Source organism: Canis lupus, chromosome 16, assembly GCF_048164855.1.
Source record: "Canis lupus baileyi chromosome 16, mCanLup2.hap1, whole genome shotgun sequence".
In the NCBI taxonomy this organism is placed as follows: Eukaryota; Metazoa; Chordata; class Mammalia; order Carnivora; family Canidae; genus Canis; species Canis lupus.
In genome coordinates, this window is record NC_132853.1 from 53410089 (window position 1) to 53427304 (window position 17216).

General features: G+C 47.0%; 1 long non-coding RNA gene across 1 annotated transcript; it reads left to right on the forward strand.

Moving 5' to 3' along the window:
- The first annotated feature begins 474 nt into the window (after nt 1–474).
- Nucleotides 475–6217, forward strand: LOC140607564 (uncharacterized). Its single transcript, XR_012009535.1, has 3 exons — nt 475–2397; nt 2481–2696; nt 5418–6217. It is a non-coding gene; the product is annotated as an uncharacterized lncRNA (long non-coding RNA).
- Nucleotides 6218–17216: the final 10999 nt, after the last annotated feature.

The window sequence follows — 17216 nt, forward strand, 5'->3', positions numbered from 1 at the left end:
AGTCTGATGCTCAACCAACTGAGCCACCCAGGCGCCCCAGGCCCTTTATTTTATTTTATTATTTTATTTTATTTTATTATTTTATTTATTTATTTATTTATTTATTTATTTATTTATTTTTAGGCCCTTTATTTTAAAACCAGTTTTCTTCCTCACTCTGGAGTTTCTCAACTGCTGCACTATTTACATTTGGGGCCAGATCACTGGTGTGTGTGCAAGTGTGTGTGATCTTGTGTGTCCGTGCACTGGGGGTTGCTCAGCAGCATCCCCCACCCAGTTGTGACAACCAGGAAGTATCTCTGGGCATTGCCACATGCTCCCTGGGGGCAAGATCATCCAAGGGTGAGAATCACTGCCTGTGTCTCTTTTGCCTCCTCCACTCAATGCCATCAACCTGACCCTGCTAGCTGCCTAAGGGCTTTCTCTGGACGGGCAGGAGGAATTGAGCCCCAGGGGACATAGTGAGGGAGGAAATCAAATAAGGATGCCCAAGGTCCTGACCTTAGGGAATTCTGTTGACCCAAAGCACCTTTAAACTCATCCTTTAGAACATAGACCAGAGAGAGACAAGCCATATGGCTCTTCAGGTAGAGCTGTCAGATTTAGCAACAGGGACAAAAAGGATGCAATTTTTTAGTATGAGTATACCCCTATGTTGGATTTGGGATATACTTACACTATTTTGTGTGTGTGTGTGGGGGGGGTATATCTGGAATTCAGATTTACCTGGGGGTCCTGTGTCTTATTTGGCAACACTATCTTTAGGTGGTGGTTCTCACATATGGAAAAAGCTCAGAGAGATGTTCTCACAGTGCAGAAATCTTCCATTTTCTTGGAACAGGATTTGACCTGTAATTGAGAACAAAAAAAAAAGGCCCCTGAATCCCACTGAAGCGCTCTCAGAATTCAGGCTGGACTGGAAGACTAGAGGGTGTCTGCATATCCCTGTCTGAAAAAGTGGCCTCTGCTCCCCATTGGTGGTCCTATTTGCACACCCACCCTGGAGAATCTTTCCCTGGACCTGGCTGCAGAGAGGAAACGTGACTGCGGGCGGGCGAGTCTCTGCCCGGCTCTCTCTGGAAGGGGGAGACGTGGCTATTTCATAAACCCACACACAACAGGCACATTTCCTGCTGGAGCTGGGGAGGCAGGGGGACTCTTCACTGCTCTTTTCCTCTGCCATCAATCTTTTTCCTCTTTCAAGGAGAGGCACCATTACTCATGGGCCGACAAACTGAACAGAGGGGAGGAGGGCCAGGGGCAGAAGAGGAGACATGACTGGTAGGTGTTGGATCCGACAATCCAGGGGAGGAGGGAATCCCAACAGGACCAGACAAAGCTGACCAGGAGCCAGAGAGTTTCAGGGGATTAGATATGGGGGGAGGAGGGGATGGGAAGTCACAGGTGCTTATGCAGATCCTTCAGGGCCATTGGAACCTCTCCATCTGTATCTGTGTCGGAAGGAAGGACGGTGCTGTGGCCCCGGTTGGGGTTCAGGGCCACAGTTCAGTCTTGACCTGCCTGACTCACTTTCCCACGCACATCCCTGTCTCTTCATTTGTCAAATGAGGGGCCAGATCCAAATGATTTTTTTTTAAGATTTTATTGATTTATTCATGAGAGACACAGAAAGAAAGGCAGAGACACAGACAGAGGGAGAAGCAGGCTCCCCGAGGGGACCCCGATGTGGGACTCAATCCCGGGACCCCAGGATCATGCCATGAGCCGAAGGCAGACACTCAACCACTGAGCCACGCAGGCGTCCCTATTGATCCAAACGATTCTTACAGTCCCTCGGATTATCTGCTTTTCCTTCCATTCTCCACATGCTACAAGCTTAGGGAATTCTGCTGCTTACTTCCTTTCATGAAAATCTGAAGCCCTGAGAAACCCTAGGGAGCCCCTGAGCCCCATGATTTTCTTTGAAGGTGATGCAAAGGGACACCACGTCCAACAAGACGTCTCCTCCGGGACAGTGTAACCTGAGGGAAGCAGGTAACTTCTGTGACTCCGTTATACCCACCTGTAAAGTGGGGGAGTAAGGCCTGCAGTTCGTCTACTGACACAACGAATGAGATAGGTGTTAGGGCAGCATTTTCAAAAATAGAACGGCTCCACACACTTTATACCTAATAGCACACACGTGTGTGGCAGAGACGCACACGCAGGGCAACGTGACTCCAGCCGTCTCTAGACTTTAAGAGTGGAAACAGAGCAAGAGCGTGTCTGGGAAGGGAGGGGGCCAGGTCTTTGGGAAGAAGCTGCCAGTCTGTCTTTCCTTCAGGACAACAGCTAAATTCCAGAGCCTCATCAGACGGGCCCTCCATGTCTTCGTAAAACTGAACTGACAAGCATGACCTCCCCTTGGCGGTTCACCTTATTGAAGCTGTCTGCTAGGTGAGACATTTATTAACATGGATGGACTGCCTACCGCCAGGGCCCCACCACTGAGCGCTCAGCAGAATGAATTCCTTCCCCAGATGCAGTAAGGCTCCGCTTCAATACCATGTCCTCCTCGCCGAAGGGCCCTGACTGAAGGAAGGCCGTGCTTATGACGTGGGAATGGTCAATCCAGGGGGCTGAGGGGCTCTACGTGCGAGCCCCAGTACTGGGACCACAGTGCCTGTTCCACGGCTCTGGACAGGCCACTCCAAACTCAGTTGCCCCAGCCGGGAACTGGATTAAAACTGTCCACGGTAAGGATGGAGCTGGGGAGGGACAGCATGAGAAGTATCACGGAGTCAATCCATTTGAATGTCAGAAAGGTCACAAATCACTCTCCGTCCTGGGGACCCAGTACACACACCCATGTTTAAGATGAAACATTGGGGGGAAATCTCAGAACCAGCCTCAGCAGCACAGCAAATGTATTAGCTATCTGTTGCTGTATAACAAATGATCCGAACACTCAGCGGCTTCGAACAACAAAACACTTATCATCTCACCCAGTTTCCGGTGGGTCAGGAATCTGGGCTCAGCTCAGATGGGTGCCCAGAGTCTCACAGAGTGGATTCGTCTCCAGCCTTGACTCGGGGAGCGGGGGTTCGAACCTGCTTCTAATCCCCTCTGCTAGGAACGCAGGGCTACTAGACGGAGGGCCTCGGGTCCACGCCAGCTGTTAGCCTGAAGCCTCCTTCAATTCCTTGTCGTGTGGGCCTTTCCAGAACATGCTCACAACCTAGCAATCGGTTTCCCTTCCAACGAGGGAGGGCACGTGTGATGGTTAGTTTGACCCATCACCCTGGCTGGACCATGGCACCCAGATATTCGGTTAAACATTTATCTGGAATTTTTCATGAAGGTGCTTATTGGATGAGATTAACATTTAAAGGGGTGGATTTGGAGTCAAGCAAGTTACATTCTGTGTTGCGGCTGGGCCTCATCCAATTATGTGAAGGCCTTAACAGAGCAAGGAGTGACCTGCTCTGGAGAAAGGAAAAAGTCTGGTAGCAGACGGGCTTTAGATTTGAACTTCACCTCTTCCCTGAGGCTCCAGCCTGTTGACCTCCTCCGTCAGATTTTGGACTCAATGAGCCTCGGCAATTGCACAAACTAATTCCTTAAAATCTATCCATCTATCACCTCTCTATCATCTATCCATCCATCCTGTTGGTTGTTTCTCTAGCAAACCCTGATTAATACAGACAGAATCAGAGAGCAAGCCAGATGGAAATCTCAGGGGGTTTTGTAGCTTAATCTTGAGAATGAAACACCATCCTTTTTTTTTTTTTTTTTACTAATTTTTTTAAAAAAGATGTATTTATTCATCTGAGAGTGAGAGAGTTTATGTGAGTGAGCAGGAGGAGGGGCAGAGGGTGAGGGAGAGAGAATCTCAAGCAGGTCCCCTACTAAGCACAGAACCTGATGTGGGGCTCGATCTTACAACCTTGAGATCATGACCTGAGTTGAAACCAAAGTCAGATACTCATTCAACTGCACCACCCAGGCACCCCCTCTAATTTTTTTTAATGTAAAATACACATAACATAAAATTGACCATGTAAACCCTTTTTTAATCTACAGCTCAGTAGGATTAAATACATTTATAATATTGTGTAACCATCACCATCATCCACCTCCAGAAGTTGTTAATTTTCCTCCACTGAAACTCCCTGTGCATTAAACCATAATCCTCATTTCCCCTTGACACACACACCTCACTCCTGGCCACTACCTTCCTACTTTCTGTCTCTATCAATTTGACGTTAGCTGCCCTATGTGAGTGGAATTCAGTACTTTTCCTTGTGACTGGCTGATTTCACTGTTCATTATGCCCTCCAGGTTCCTCCAAGTTGGAGCAGGTGTCAGAATTGCCTTCTTCTTTTTTTTTTTTTTTAAGGATTTTATTTATTTATTCATGAGAGACACAGAGAGAGAGAGAGGGAGAAGCAGGCTCCATGCAGGGAGCCCGACATGGGACCTGATCCCAGGTCTCCAGGATCAGGCCCTGGGCTGAAGGCAGCACTAAACTGCTGAGCCACCGGGGCTACCCCAGAATTGCCTTCTTTTTTAAGGCTGGGTAATATTCCTTTGCATGGATAGACCACCTTTTGCTTATCCCTTCATCTGTGACACCCATCAACTTTTGCTGTATTCTACTGGTTAGAGGTGAGTGGCTGGGTCCAGCTCACCCTCAAGGGGAGAGAGTTCCAGAGGGTGTGCATGCCAGGTGACGGGGATCGCTGGTAGCCATTCTCAAGGCTGCCTGCCACAGCAGGAGTCTGGGGACAAACATTCTCGTGTAACTTATCAACTGCATGATTTGAAGGCAAGTGATTTCACCTCCTTAAGCCTCATTTTCTCATGTGTTATGGAGAGGGAGGGAGAAGGAGAGCGAAAACAAATACAAAATCAAAAACAAACCTCTTATAGTGATTCTATTGTGCAGTCAGCATCAAGATCTATTGCCTAGAGCAGGTTAGTGACTATGGCCTATGAGCCAAATGGCCCAATACATGATTTTATAAATAAAGTTTTATGAAACACACTTACACTCATTCACTTGCATATTGTCTATGGCAGCTTTCTTGCTACAGCGGCAGACTTGAATAGTTGCAACAGAGACCACATGGTCTGCAAAGACTCAAATGTTAACTATCTGGCTCTTTACCAAACAAGTGGCCTCCAGCAGTGATTGTTCAGTCTTGGTGGATATGGAAATCCCTGGAGAACATGATAAAAATGCAAAGGCCTGGGCCCTTTCTTACTTCCACGGGCCTGCGCCTCCGAGTCTTTATTAGAGCTCCCGGTGAGTCTGTTGCACTGGTTGTCCTGGAGGACAACCCCTAGCCTGCCTGATGAGGAAGACCAGGAGAAGCGGCACCCAGGCCTGAATATCAGCAGACACTGGGCTGAGGTTCTGACCCCTGACCTCTTGTCTTTCTCTCTGTCTCTCTCCTTCCCTCTCTTTCTTCCAGGCTTTTGCTCCATGGAGCTACAGATTCAAACAGGCTTCTCTCCCCAGATTGAGATGTCACAAGAATCATTTCAGTTCCTCATGAAACCGTGGCATGGAGCCATCCCACACAAGGTCCCTGAATCACAGGGGAGGCCTTGCTGGCTACAGTCAGGCACTGGGGTGCCATGGGCCGGTTATATTCTTGGGCAGGATCTGGAAGGCCCACACCTTTGTTCTGACCACTACCTCCTCTGTAGTGTTTTGCTCCTGGGAATAGCCCTGACATCTGTCCAATGCAAAGGGTGTTACTGTGGTGCAGTGGCTCTCAGCCATGACGTTGCATCATTAGAACTCCTTAAAAGATCTAAACAATAATCTGATGCTTGGTCTGCACTCTTGGGGATTCTCGTATAGTAGGTCTGGGGTGGCAACGGGGCAGCTGATTATTAGAACACGGTCGCCTGGCCTGGGAATCATTGTTCTAGACTCTAGAATCTAGAGCAGTGATTTCCAAACATTTCCATGCATCAGAATCCCCTGGAGGGCTTGTTAAAACACAGATTGCTGGGCCCCACCCTAGAGTTTCTGGGAGTTCTGGGGTGGGACCCGTGGATTTGCCTTTCTAGCAAGTTCCCAGGTGTTGCTGAGGCTGCTGGGGGCAAGACTGTGAGAACCACTATTTTAGTACCCCATCAGGTCGGACCAGGGAAGGGACTTGAACAGACAGAGAAACATGGGCTTGATTCAGGGTATTTGAGTCCTGTGGGGAAACCACTGGCAAGTCTGTCTCTCCAGATCTCGGTTTTGTTGTGTGCGGATACTAAGTCCATCGGCGGGTGGTGGGGGGGGGGGCGGGGGGGCCAACAAGGTAACATAATATCTGCTGATCTCCAGATAATTCCCCCTGGAGGGCACCAGGGAAAGATCAAGGATGATGAACAAGGGATGGGTGAAACAAAGCCCAGGAAAACAAAGCATTTCAAAATTGAAATTACTCAAAGCTTCTTTAAAACCCACCACCAGTGGGAACCTGAAAGTGTAATTATTACAGAACCCACGAATATAATTAGGCGCTTCCCTCCTGTCCCCACCCACTTCTCCCAGGCTTTGGGAATGGGAGAAGGCGGGAGGGGGTCCGGAGAGTCTCCAGACTCACAACACAACACCCTACATTCCCCTGCTCTTATAAACTTCCTCAAAAAACAGTACTTGGATCCGGCTGGAGCCAAACCCCAGAGCTTCTTGTCCATCAATTAATATTTATTGGGCCTTCACAATGAGCTAAGCAGGCATATAAAAGACAACAGTTCCTGCAGACTGTTATTAAGCCAGAGAAGAACAAGCACCTCGCCTTCCTTTTCAGAAGGTGCTGGCAGCTGGGTGGTTGTGTCTGGGTCAAAACGAACATCCAACCACTCAGCCCACAAAAATTTACTGAGCACTCGCTACGTTGCCGACACGGTTGTAGGTACTGGAGGTGTGGCAGTGAGCGAGACAGTCAGAAGCCCTGGGCCAGGTGGAGGGTACAGGAGAGGGACCCTAAGAAGAATGGGAGAGAGGCCGGTGGCAGGTACAGCCCCACACGTGGAACCCTGAGTCCCCGCCACCCTGCCGTAACCCTGATTTTACATGCTCCTTTCCAAAAAACTGCTACTGGGATGTAGCTGTGTAGGATTTCGAGGCCACCAGGGGAAGGAGTCTGAGTTTAGACCACGTGAAGTGCGTTTTCCCCAAGAATGAATCAGATGCTCGTTGGAGCTCTGAATCTCTTGCCCAAGTAAAATATTCACCTTCAAACCATTTGAAGCCAGAAAATCTCCAGAGCATCTTCTCATCAGCTGCCCTGCTCCTCAGATGCCATGGGCCAGTTTGGAAGCTGCCTTGACCCTCACTGGAAGCTGTGACTCCTCCAGGTCAAAGGTGGCTTGTCAAACTCTCCCAAAAGGCACTTGCGGGTTTCCAGCGTGTGCAGTGCCCTTCTGGGAAGGTGGCTGGGGACCAGAAAGTCCGTATCTGAGCCTGACTGGTGGCCACAGCAGGAGTGCTCCCAGTCAGGATCCTGGGACTAGAAGCTTCACAGAAGCAGGTATCATCGTCCACCATGGCCATCTGAGCACCTAGCAGTTTCTTTGGAACCCAACGGGTGAGTGAAAGAAGGAATGAGTGAATAAATAAATCAGAAGCACTTTGTGGGGATCCCTGGGTGAAGCAGCAGTTTGGCGCCTGCCTTTGGCCCAGGGCGCGATCCTGGAGACCCGGGATGGAGTCCCACGTCAGGCTCCCTGCATGGAGCCTGCTTTTCCCTCTGCCTGTGTCTCTGCCTCTCTCTCTCTCTCTCTCTCTCTGTGTGTGACTATCATAAATAAATAAAAATTTAAAAAAAGAGAAGCACTTTGTGGACCTTTGCAGTCCTATGAGGTTTGTGCCTGGAACCCTCTCCACCCTCACGTGTGTCACATTGACCTCATAGAGGACATTTACTGTGTCCATGGGGCATGGAGGTGAGACATGAGGCCAAGTTTGTAATCGGAGACTCACAGGATGGGAGAAACAGCCACAGAAAGACCTAGACTGTTGTCCCATGAGGAATGAATGGAGGAAATGGCTGGTGGAGCTGGAGAGAAAGCAACCTGCCTCATACACTGTCTCCTGCAACCCCACTCTTACACGTCAGGTAGAAAGGGGAGCATCGAGGGACACCTGGGTGGCTCAGCGGTTGAGCATCTGCCTTTGACTCAGGGCGTGATCCTGGGTCCTGGGATTGAGTCCTGCATCGGGCTCCCCGCAGGGAGCCTGCTTCTCCCTCTACCTGTGTCTCTGCCTCTCTGTGTGTGTCTCATGAATAAATAAATAAAATCTTTAAAAAAAATAAATGAAAGGGGGCATCGAGTGAATTTTGAAAGAGAAGTATTTGAGCTTCAGAGGCAATAAATCTGGGATGAATGGGGATTGAGCCCCATATTTGGAGGCGAGGAAGAAGAAGAAACAATGCATAAAAGAAGCTCAGTATTGTTGCAGGGTGATACGAGAACGTGTTAGACGCAGAGCATGTTAGCGTGGGCCCGCCAGCAGAGGTGTAATGTGTACATTGCATGTCTAGTATAGGTTCTATAGGGAAGCAGGAATCAGAAAACCAGACAAGTTTGTGAGAAAAGCTCCACTGGGGATAAACAATCACCATCTGCTTGTTCTCACTGTGGGGAACGTGTTTCGCCTTCTCATAGTTTTTTCTCTCTGCAATGTCAAGACTTATCTTTCTAGAAAACTCCTATTCAGCCTTCGAAATTTAGTTTTCGTGTCACCCCTTCCCCCCAAATGACCGCATTTCCCAGGGATTGCCATCACACCCTGAACTTCTACCATCGTCGTTTATATGTGGTTGACCTTGTTACCCATCGGATAGATGGATAGACACCTTGCTCGGCCATGAGTTCCTGGAGGCCAGGATCCTATCCTACTCATCCTCTGTCTCTCCAGTATCTGGCATGAAGTCATCCTCAACGCATGTCTCTCGGATTGAAAGAAATAAATTATTAACAGAAAAGGAAAAACAACCACTATGGGCCTTGTCAAATTTGAATGTCCTATGGAGACACGTCTACATGGGGGAAAACCAAGTTGTTGCAGAGAGTTGAAAACCATTCCTTGAGTCAGACCTTCCAGGTCATGGGCAGTGGGGATGACCCCATGTCAACGCTGGGCCAGAGCTACCCCATCATTCCGGAGGCCCTCTCTGGGAGCAAGGAGGCTCATAGGCGATTGGAGACTTGTTTATATCAAATAAGCACTTGCTGGAATATTCAACCATCAGCAGGTTCCAACTTGAACTTTCTGGAGAAGTCATGGCCATATACCCTACATTTGGTGCAAGAGTGTGGGCTGCTAGACTAGGATTCAGTCTGTGCCTTGATGAGAGACCCAGTGGAATGGTCGGGGTGCCAGGGTCAGCAGGACCTCTGGAACTTTGTGAAGACAAGCTACCCCTCATCCCACTGCCAGGTGTCCCTGCTGCTACCTGGGGAGACTGGTAAGCAAAATGAAATAACAGTGGTATTTACCGCTGTTAATTAACAGCAAGGTGTTCATGAGTAATGTTGTGGTATTAAGGGCGTGGTGTAGCTTTTTCATTACTGACTCCCTCCTTTGCAGGGTTATAAACTCCAGAAGAGATGTTCCCTCCTGGCTGAAACTTGGCAGCTGGCCTGAGGATCTTCCCTGTGGCTGGTGCTGGACCTGCCTGCTCATCAGCCTGTTGAGATCTGCTTGCATTTCCACAGCAATCACGGCAGGGGCCATAAGCTTCTGGAAAACTCGCCATTGGAAGCCGCTCCTATGTAAAACCTAGCATATGAAGCTCACAAAGCAAAGAAGTCAATAATGAGATGGGCATCCTCTAGAAATGTCCAAGTCCTTCTGAAGGGCCACCCCAAGGGCCACCAGGAGGTAGTCTGTGAGTGCGCAAGGCTGTCTTTCTACGGCAGAGAGGTGCAGAATTGTTGAATCAAGAACAAATCTGTTATTCTCATGACCCGAGACTCAACATTTCTAGCAAAAGTCCTCCGAGGGTTGCTACAGATGAGAGGCTGTATTAGGGAATGAGCCGGGGGTGGTGCGTCTTTTATTTGGATTACGTTTATTATAAGTTATAACATGCTCTGACTTCTCATTCCCTGGGCAATTTTCACATCCCACTATGTTTTGCACTTTATGCTTTCCATTGCCTTTTCACAAACAATGTTTCATTTTCATATTCCTCCCTCCAACAACCCTCCAAAGTGGGATTCGTACTCCGGTTTCACAGATAAGGAAATCAAGTTTCAGAAAATTCAAATGACTTTCCCAGATTTATGTGACAGTGTCCAGATTCAAACTCAAACCTTCTGACGCTTGGCCCAGTGCTCAGACTTTCCACTCTAGCCTGTTCTAGAAAACTAGGAGTCACCATTGGTCCCACTTCCTGCAAAGCTGATTGGCAAATGGGCTGATGGTAATGGATTATGAATTTCCCTCTGGGAAAGGAGTGTTGCTCAATGAGCTGCGATTCTCTTTTGCTTAAGCACAGGAGAAACTTGGTTCAGCTTGGCTTGGATTCCCCATGGTTAGGGACCCAGAATGAAAGGCCCTTCTGAATTCCGTCAGCCAGAACACTAGGCCAGAGAAAGAGAACCAAGGGCAGATGCTCTGGAGACCATTGCCAGACCCCTCTACCCCAATCAGACAAGGGCTACATTAATGCAATCTTCTTAGCCCCCAAGTCCTTAAAAAGCAGTAGCACGATAAAAGGAACCAACAAATTAGTAACCCATTACCTACAGATTTTAATTAGTAATGAAAACTAGACCCAACATGAACTCCTCTCTAGAAATTCTTTCTGTTCCAACCACCTGGCAGGGACATTCACTCCTATCTGGGAATGCTTTCAAGAAGCTGGCAACAACCAGCTCAACCTGTCCCATCCTCTAAGATGAAGGAAAGAAACCCTGGATGAGCCACTGAAGCCCAGCCAATGACTCCAGCAGAGCCCAGAGATCCATGGAAAAGCCCAGCCAAGGACTCCAGCAGGGCTCAGAGATCCATGGAAAAGAGATAGGGCGTTGGTCTCAGTTGCCTCTGATTTCTTAGCAAATCTTGGCTGAACCATATAGAAACAAACAAACAAACAAAACCAAGAAAGACATCTCATTTTCATACTTGGAGATTTAAAGCCTCCTCTTGATTATCCACCTGAACAAAGTTTAACTAACACAGAGTGTATAAAGAGGTACTTATGTTTAATTTTGAGATCAGTGAAATATGCTTTATTTTGCAATGGCTTCCCTACCTGCTTAGAATTACTTGGCTCCCACTTGCATTATTGTGCATCAGCTGCACAATGGAAACAAGGAGATGACGAATGGGGAATATGAAGTGAATGTGAAGCATGGAGTATGGAGATGGCACACGTGAAGGAATTGCATGGTATACGGCTCTTGGCTCTTCCTCCCAGGTGCTTTCTTTTCTGAGCCATGAGAGGAAAGAACCATCCTAGGATTAGTTTTCATGCCTTCCTATATTCAGGGAACTGCCTTAGTCACTGCTTATCTTCTGGTCCCTCCACCACTGTGGCTACCCTGAGGTGATGTGGCTGGTAATCGATGGAGGTGAGGGTTGGTGCTCTTCCTGTCGTCTATCATCCCCAGCAATCCACAAGGTAAGGGGAAGCAGATATCTCTCCTTGCCCTGGGACCCTCTGCCTTTCTGGTCTTCCCCCATCCATCTGCTCAAATGTTCACATTTTTTCCCCGAAGTGTTGGGAAGATCTCAAGGAGCGATATTGGGGACCTCACCTTCCTTATTTCCTTGTCCCGTACCAAGATGAAGAGGTATTACAGAACTCAGGAAGGCAGAGTTCCCACATGGAGATTCCTCTTCTCCTGACCCATCTCTTTCCACATGTTCTTTATCCTCTCATAGGACCCTCCAGAATGCACCCCATGCTCTTTCCTCAAGAAATCCACCCTTCTCATTTCCTACTTAGATCTAGCAAATATAGCATTCTATGGGATGCCAGTGAGGATCTCATCTGCGTGTGTTTGGAAACTCAAGTAAATGAGCCACAAGAGTTGGGTAGAAGGTGGGAGTTCAAGTTTACGTAACACCTTCTTTAATAGGAAGCTGCAGCTGATATACTCCCAAGTTACCTAATAAGCAAGCCTTCCTCATTAAAGCCAACAGCATTGTATTTTTCTCAGGGATGCCGCCATCTGGTCTTATATGAGGAAAATACATCCTTCTAATAGCATGGCTTAGGTGTTTTTCTTTTGAAAATAATAATCCTGGAATTATATTAAAATGTTGGATCACTTACTAATATAATGAGAATGTATTAGGAGTACATGACATTTACCTATCAGGGCTGGGTGGTGGGAGCACCTGGGTGGCTCAGTGGTTGAGCATCTGCTTTTGGTTCAGGTGGTGATTCTGGGGTCCTGGGATCGAGTCCCACATCAGGCTCCCCACAGGGACCCTGCTTCTCCCTCTAGGTCTCTACTTCACTCTCTCTCTCTGTCTGTTACAAATAAATAAACAAAATCGAAAAAATAAAGAAAAGAAAAGGGCAATGACAGTTGCAGTTAGGTAGTGCTGGTGACCTAATATTTCCTCCGTTTATGTCAATATGTCCAGGATTGTAGTCCTGTCTCTGAAACTGAAATTCTTCCTCTCCTCCCAGAACATAAAGTTCTGTTTAGTTCATGCCATCTTGGCTATTTCTTTTCCAAGGAGAATAAGTGTCCTTCCCCAACCATACGAAGGGAGATAACAATCTGGAACTACCTTGGCCTCTTGACCTCATGGCATCCCTGTGGGTGTTGACAGGCACCAGTCAGAATGAAAGAGAAAGAGAGGAGTGCCTGTCACCTGCCCCCCCTTTGCTCTACGGTGCAGGTATCTCAGCCTCTACTCTACCAGGGGACAGGATTAGACAGGTTGCTTGGGCATCAGATTTCAGACTCTTGACTCTTTCGCTTTCTCCTTAGCATGTAGGTTTGAGAACTGAAAGCAAGACAGGAAGGGGTAACGTGGTAGAGGCAACATGGAAGATTAGGAGTTGATAGATAACTCACAGAGCTGGAGAGAGAGTCAGAAAGTGTAAAGGAAAAAAAAGTGTAAAGGTAGGAATCTCAAGGGGTCAGTGCAACTAAGCGAACAGTAGGGTGTCATGGCCACATCGGTGGTTGACCTGGGCACATCAGAAGTCTTCAAAAGGAGGGAGTAGACAAGAGATTCAGGTAGAAACCACACATGAGAAAAGTAAGTCTTATCAAGGGAGGAGACTCGATACTGGCTGTTGAAGTTTATGCGTTCTGTCTTTGATGAAAAATAGCATTTACTGAACTAATGACCTGTGTAATTAAGCTCCAGTGGCTAAAAAGTAATGAAAATTTAAAACTGTCTCGAGCTCTGGAGCAGGAGAAAGTAGAGGAGATATGCCAGGAAAGATGCCTCATTAAGAGTGAGGCTAATTAAAAGCAAGACCGAATGATTCAGGACTACCTTAGAAGGGGGAACTCTTCTAAGAGATGACCTATGATGGCTCTCTTGAATTCTGGACGGCTGCTGTGTGTAGGAGACAGCCTCTAGGCAGGCACTGAATCCGACGGTAAGATGAGGTTAAAAGCTGAATCGTCAAGTTCAATTTCCTCAGTATAATGATGAAGAAGAGTGAAAAATTTGGAGTCAGAGACTCCAAATTTGGGGTTGGTTCCCCAATCTGCCTTTCAGTCACCGTGTGATCTTGGGGAGGTTACTCGAACTCTCTGAGCCCCATTCTTTACTGTGTATGACATAAGCAATAGTGCTCAACACACAATATTGTTGTAAGCATCATACTTCTAGAAAGAGAAAGAGAGGAGTGCCTGTCACCTCCGTCTTTGCTCTGTGGTGCAGGTATCTCAGCCTCTACTCTCCCAGGGGACAGAACTAGACAGGTTGCTTGGGCATCAGATTTCAGACTCTTGACTCTTACTCTTAGACTACAAGTAAAAGTAGTCAGTGCCAGAACATACTTCGTAGAAGATACTTTCAATGTCAATATTCTTTAGCTCAGAACATCAAAACTCAAGAGATGAAATAATGTTCAAACGACAAGTTAATAAAATAGTCAAGAACGTAACTTGGGTCTCTTAGTATTTCTTACTAGTTGAGAGCCAGTGACTTGAGGGTGTTTATAAATGTTATAATAGGGTCATTCATTGAGATTTTCCTTTTTTTGCCATCTGGATTGAGCCGTGAGCAAACCCCAACTCAATTTCTCAAGCATTTGTTGCCTTCCCATCAATCCGGAGAGTGGAGTGAATGAGTACTTCCCCCAGAGACCAATATGGCAGCTTCCCAGGGGCTGTGGGAGTTCTTCATTCATCTTGACGGTGAGGAGGTGGCAATAGGCAGCATGAGGAAGGCATGTCAGCATGCTCCCAGAAAGCCTCTCAACGTCAGAACTGAAATCTTCACGGGGCATGGGCAGCCACTGTGGGGCCAGGAGGTTGGTACCATCTTAGGAAGGAAAATGGGTCCTGTCACAAGTAAAGACTCTCTCCTCCTGCAGCTCCTCACGAGACTGCCTTGTGTCACCCAGAATGCCAGCTAAGCCATAAATCCACCCATTGGGTGAGCCCCAGCAACCTGTCCAACCCTGCTGGGAAACAACACATCCGGCCCTTGACGGCACTCTTATGACTGCTTGGCTGAGAAGTGGTATTTTAAATAAAGAGAGAAAAAAAAACGCCCTATTATTTTACTCTGGTAATTGACAACAAGTTTCTCCTGAGTAATTTTATAGGGCTCAGGGTGTGCCAGGGGTTTGATTTCACTTCTCTTTACAGGAGCCTCAAAGTTGCAGTACAAACACTATTTTGAATGGAATGAAACATGCTTCAAAAATTTACATGGACATTGTCAAGGCTTTAGTTGAAATATCCTGATCCCGCGGCCCACTAAGAACTTATGTCATTGCTGCTTCTCTCAGATTCCATTTTGGGGAAAGGGAAACATCTGAAATTTGGGATTCTGAAAGATCTTAACTAAGAAAAAAAGACTCTAGTTGTTTTAGCACAATTCTAGTATATATACTTTTTTCTTAAAAATCTATATCCTAACAACTAATGAGTGATTGGCAAAGTAGAATATGCAGAAAGTAAGTTCCCTGAAATATTCTTTAAAAATGGGTGGAGAAAAAAATAAAAATAAAAATAAATAAAAATAAAAATAAAAATGGGTGGAGAGTGGGACACCTGGGTGGCTCAGTGGTTGAGCATCTGCCTTTAGTTCAGGTCATGATCCCGGGGTCCTGGGATTCAGTCCCGCATCAGGCTCCCCACAGGGAACCTGCTTCTCCCTCTGCCTGTGTCTCTGCCTCTCTCTGTGTGCCTCTCATGAATAAATAAATAAAATCTTAAAAAAATGGGTGGAGAGTGATTTCTACAAATCAAATGTAATTGGGAAACACAGTTTGTACACTACTGGTTCTAGAAAGTCACAACACACACTAGTGTGATAAAGGATCTGGGAAGTCCTGCAGGAAGAAAGCCTTGCTCACTGCTGTTTTGAACACAACATTACCCACCCGCAAAGGAAGTATAACACAGCATTTCCCTACAAGAAATTACATATACAAACACATTCCACCACTTGATAATGTCACAGTGATATTTGATCCCACAGAGTGAGAATTTTGAGAACCAGAGTGTGAGAAACCCTGAGACAAAAGAAAAGGAAGGAGGTAGGGGAGGGGCTTAGGAGTAAGCCATATCGTACTTGACTTTGGCCTTTGTAACCCAATACCTCGATTATTCATTCAACAAACATTTATTGAGAATTCAGTATGGATAATGGGCACGAGAGATGCAAAGATAAATCAGATATGAAGAATCTGATTCATATCTGTATTACTTGGTAATACAATACAGCACTGTTGTGAGATAATGTGACGGATCGATTCAAAAGATTGAGTTCCACTTCCTTTCTAGCTAGATGGGGAAACTGGGACTCAGAGAAATTGCATGATTAGTCTCTGAACGTAGATCACCAAGGCACCGCTTCTATTCTGAAGCCCCTTCCCTTAGAACATCAACATGACTGAATTAATATTTAACCTAGAGGAGGAAAAATATGGTTCCAGATACAAGGGTCACGAGTTCAAGGCATCTGCAAGTGCTTTCAAAGTGAGGGTCTCTTCCTGCAGAAGTTTTAGAGAAGGGGCGGAAATCAAGGTGGCTTATTTGCAGGAAAGACATCAAGAGGAAATTTGATAAGCCAGATGTCCTGCATGGAGGAGGAAGTTGGACACTCAAACCTGGTCTCTGCATCGAGAGGAAACAGGCCGTGGTAGCCACATTCAAGGCCACCGGGTTCCTTCTAGGACTCAACGGCCATGGGAGAGCCCTAGCGTTTATGAGAGACACTGTCCTTGCATTCTCATGCTGGGTACCGCTGGGCTCACTGGGCGCTCACAATAATTGCTCTCCGTGGGTTGGGTTTTATTCTCTCTCTTGCTTTTAGTGATGAGTCCTCCATGTAGAGTGTTAGCTCAGTAATGTGATCTTTCTCCTTTCCAGCCCGCGGAGAGCTCATTCATTCCGAGAGCTTTGATTATGACCTGTGTGCAGATGACTCCCATGTTTGTGAGTCAAGTTCTACACTTCTACCCAAGCTTCCTGTTGGGTGTTTTCATTAGTCTCCACACATTCCCCTGGGACTCCTTACATATCTGGATGATCTTCCCTCAAACGCTGTTTCCATCCATACAAGCATTTTTCCATGATTCCCCATCCCCTCATTTCCAGTCTCCCAGGCACTCAACTTTGAAGGCACAGAACTTTGTGTCTCTCCTCTCCACTTCCCACAGGCAATAAGTCACTAAAATGTGCCCTTTCTTCCTTGACATGTCTCATGTATCTATCTTTTCCTTCCCTTTGTAATTGCTACCCGCATAGAAGAGGTCTTGCCCTCTGTGGCTGGACCACCAGTCTTGTAACTCCCGCCCACTGTTCACTCCCTGCTCTGGTCCTCTCATCTTCCTATGGGTTCTCATACCAGCTGGGAGCACGAGTTGTTGAAACTAAAACAAAACAACACTGAAACAAGCATGCTCGGGATGCTATGTATTTTTTTAATTAATTTATTTAAGAGAGAGAGGAGGAGCGAGTCAGCAGGGGGGAGGGCAGAAGGGGAAGGAAAGAGAGAAATCCCCAAGCAGACTCCTTGCTGAGTGGGGAGCCCAACATAGGGCTGAATCCCAGGACCCAGAGATCATGATCTGAGCCAAAATCAAGAGTTGGAC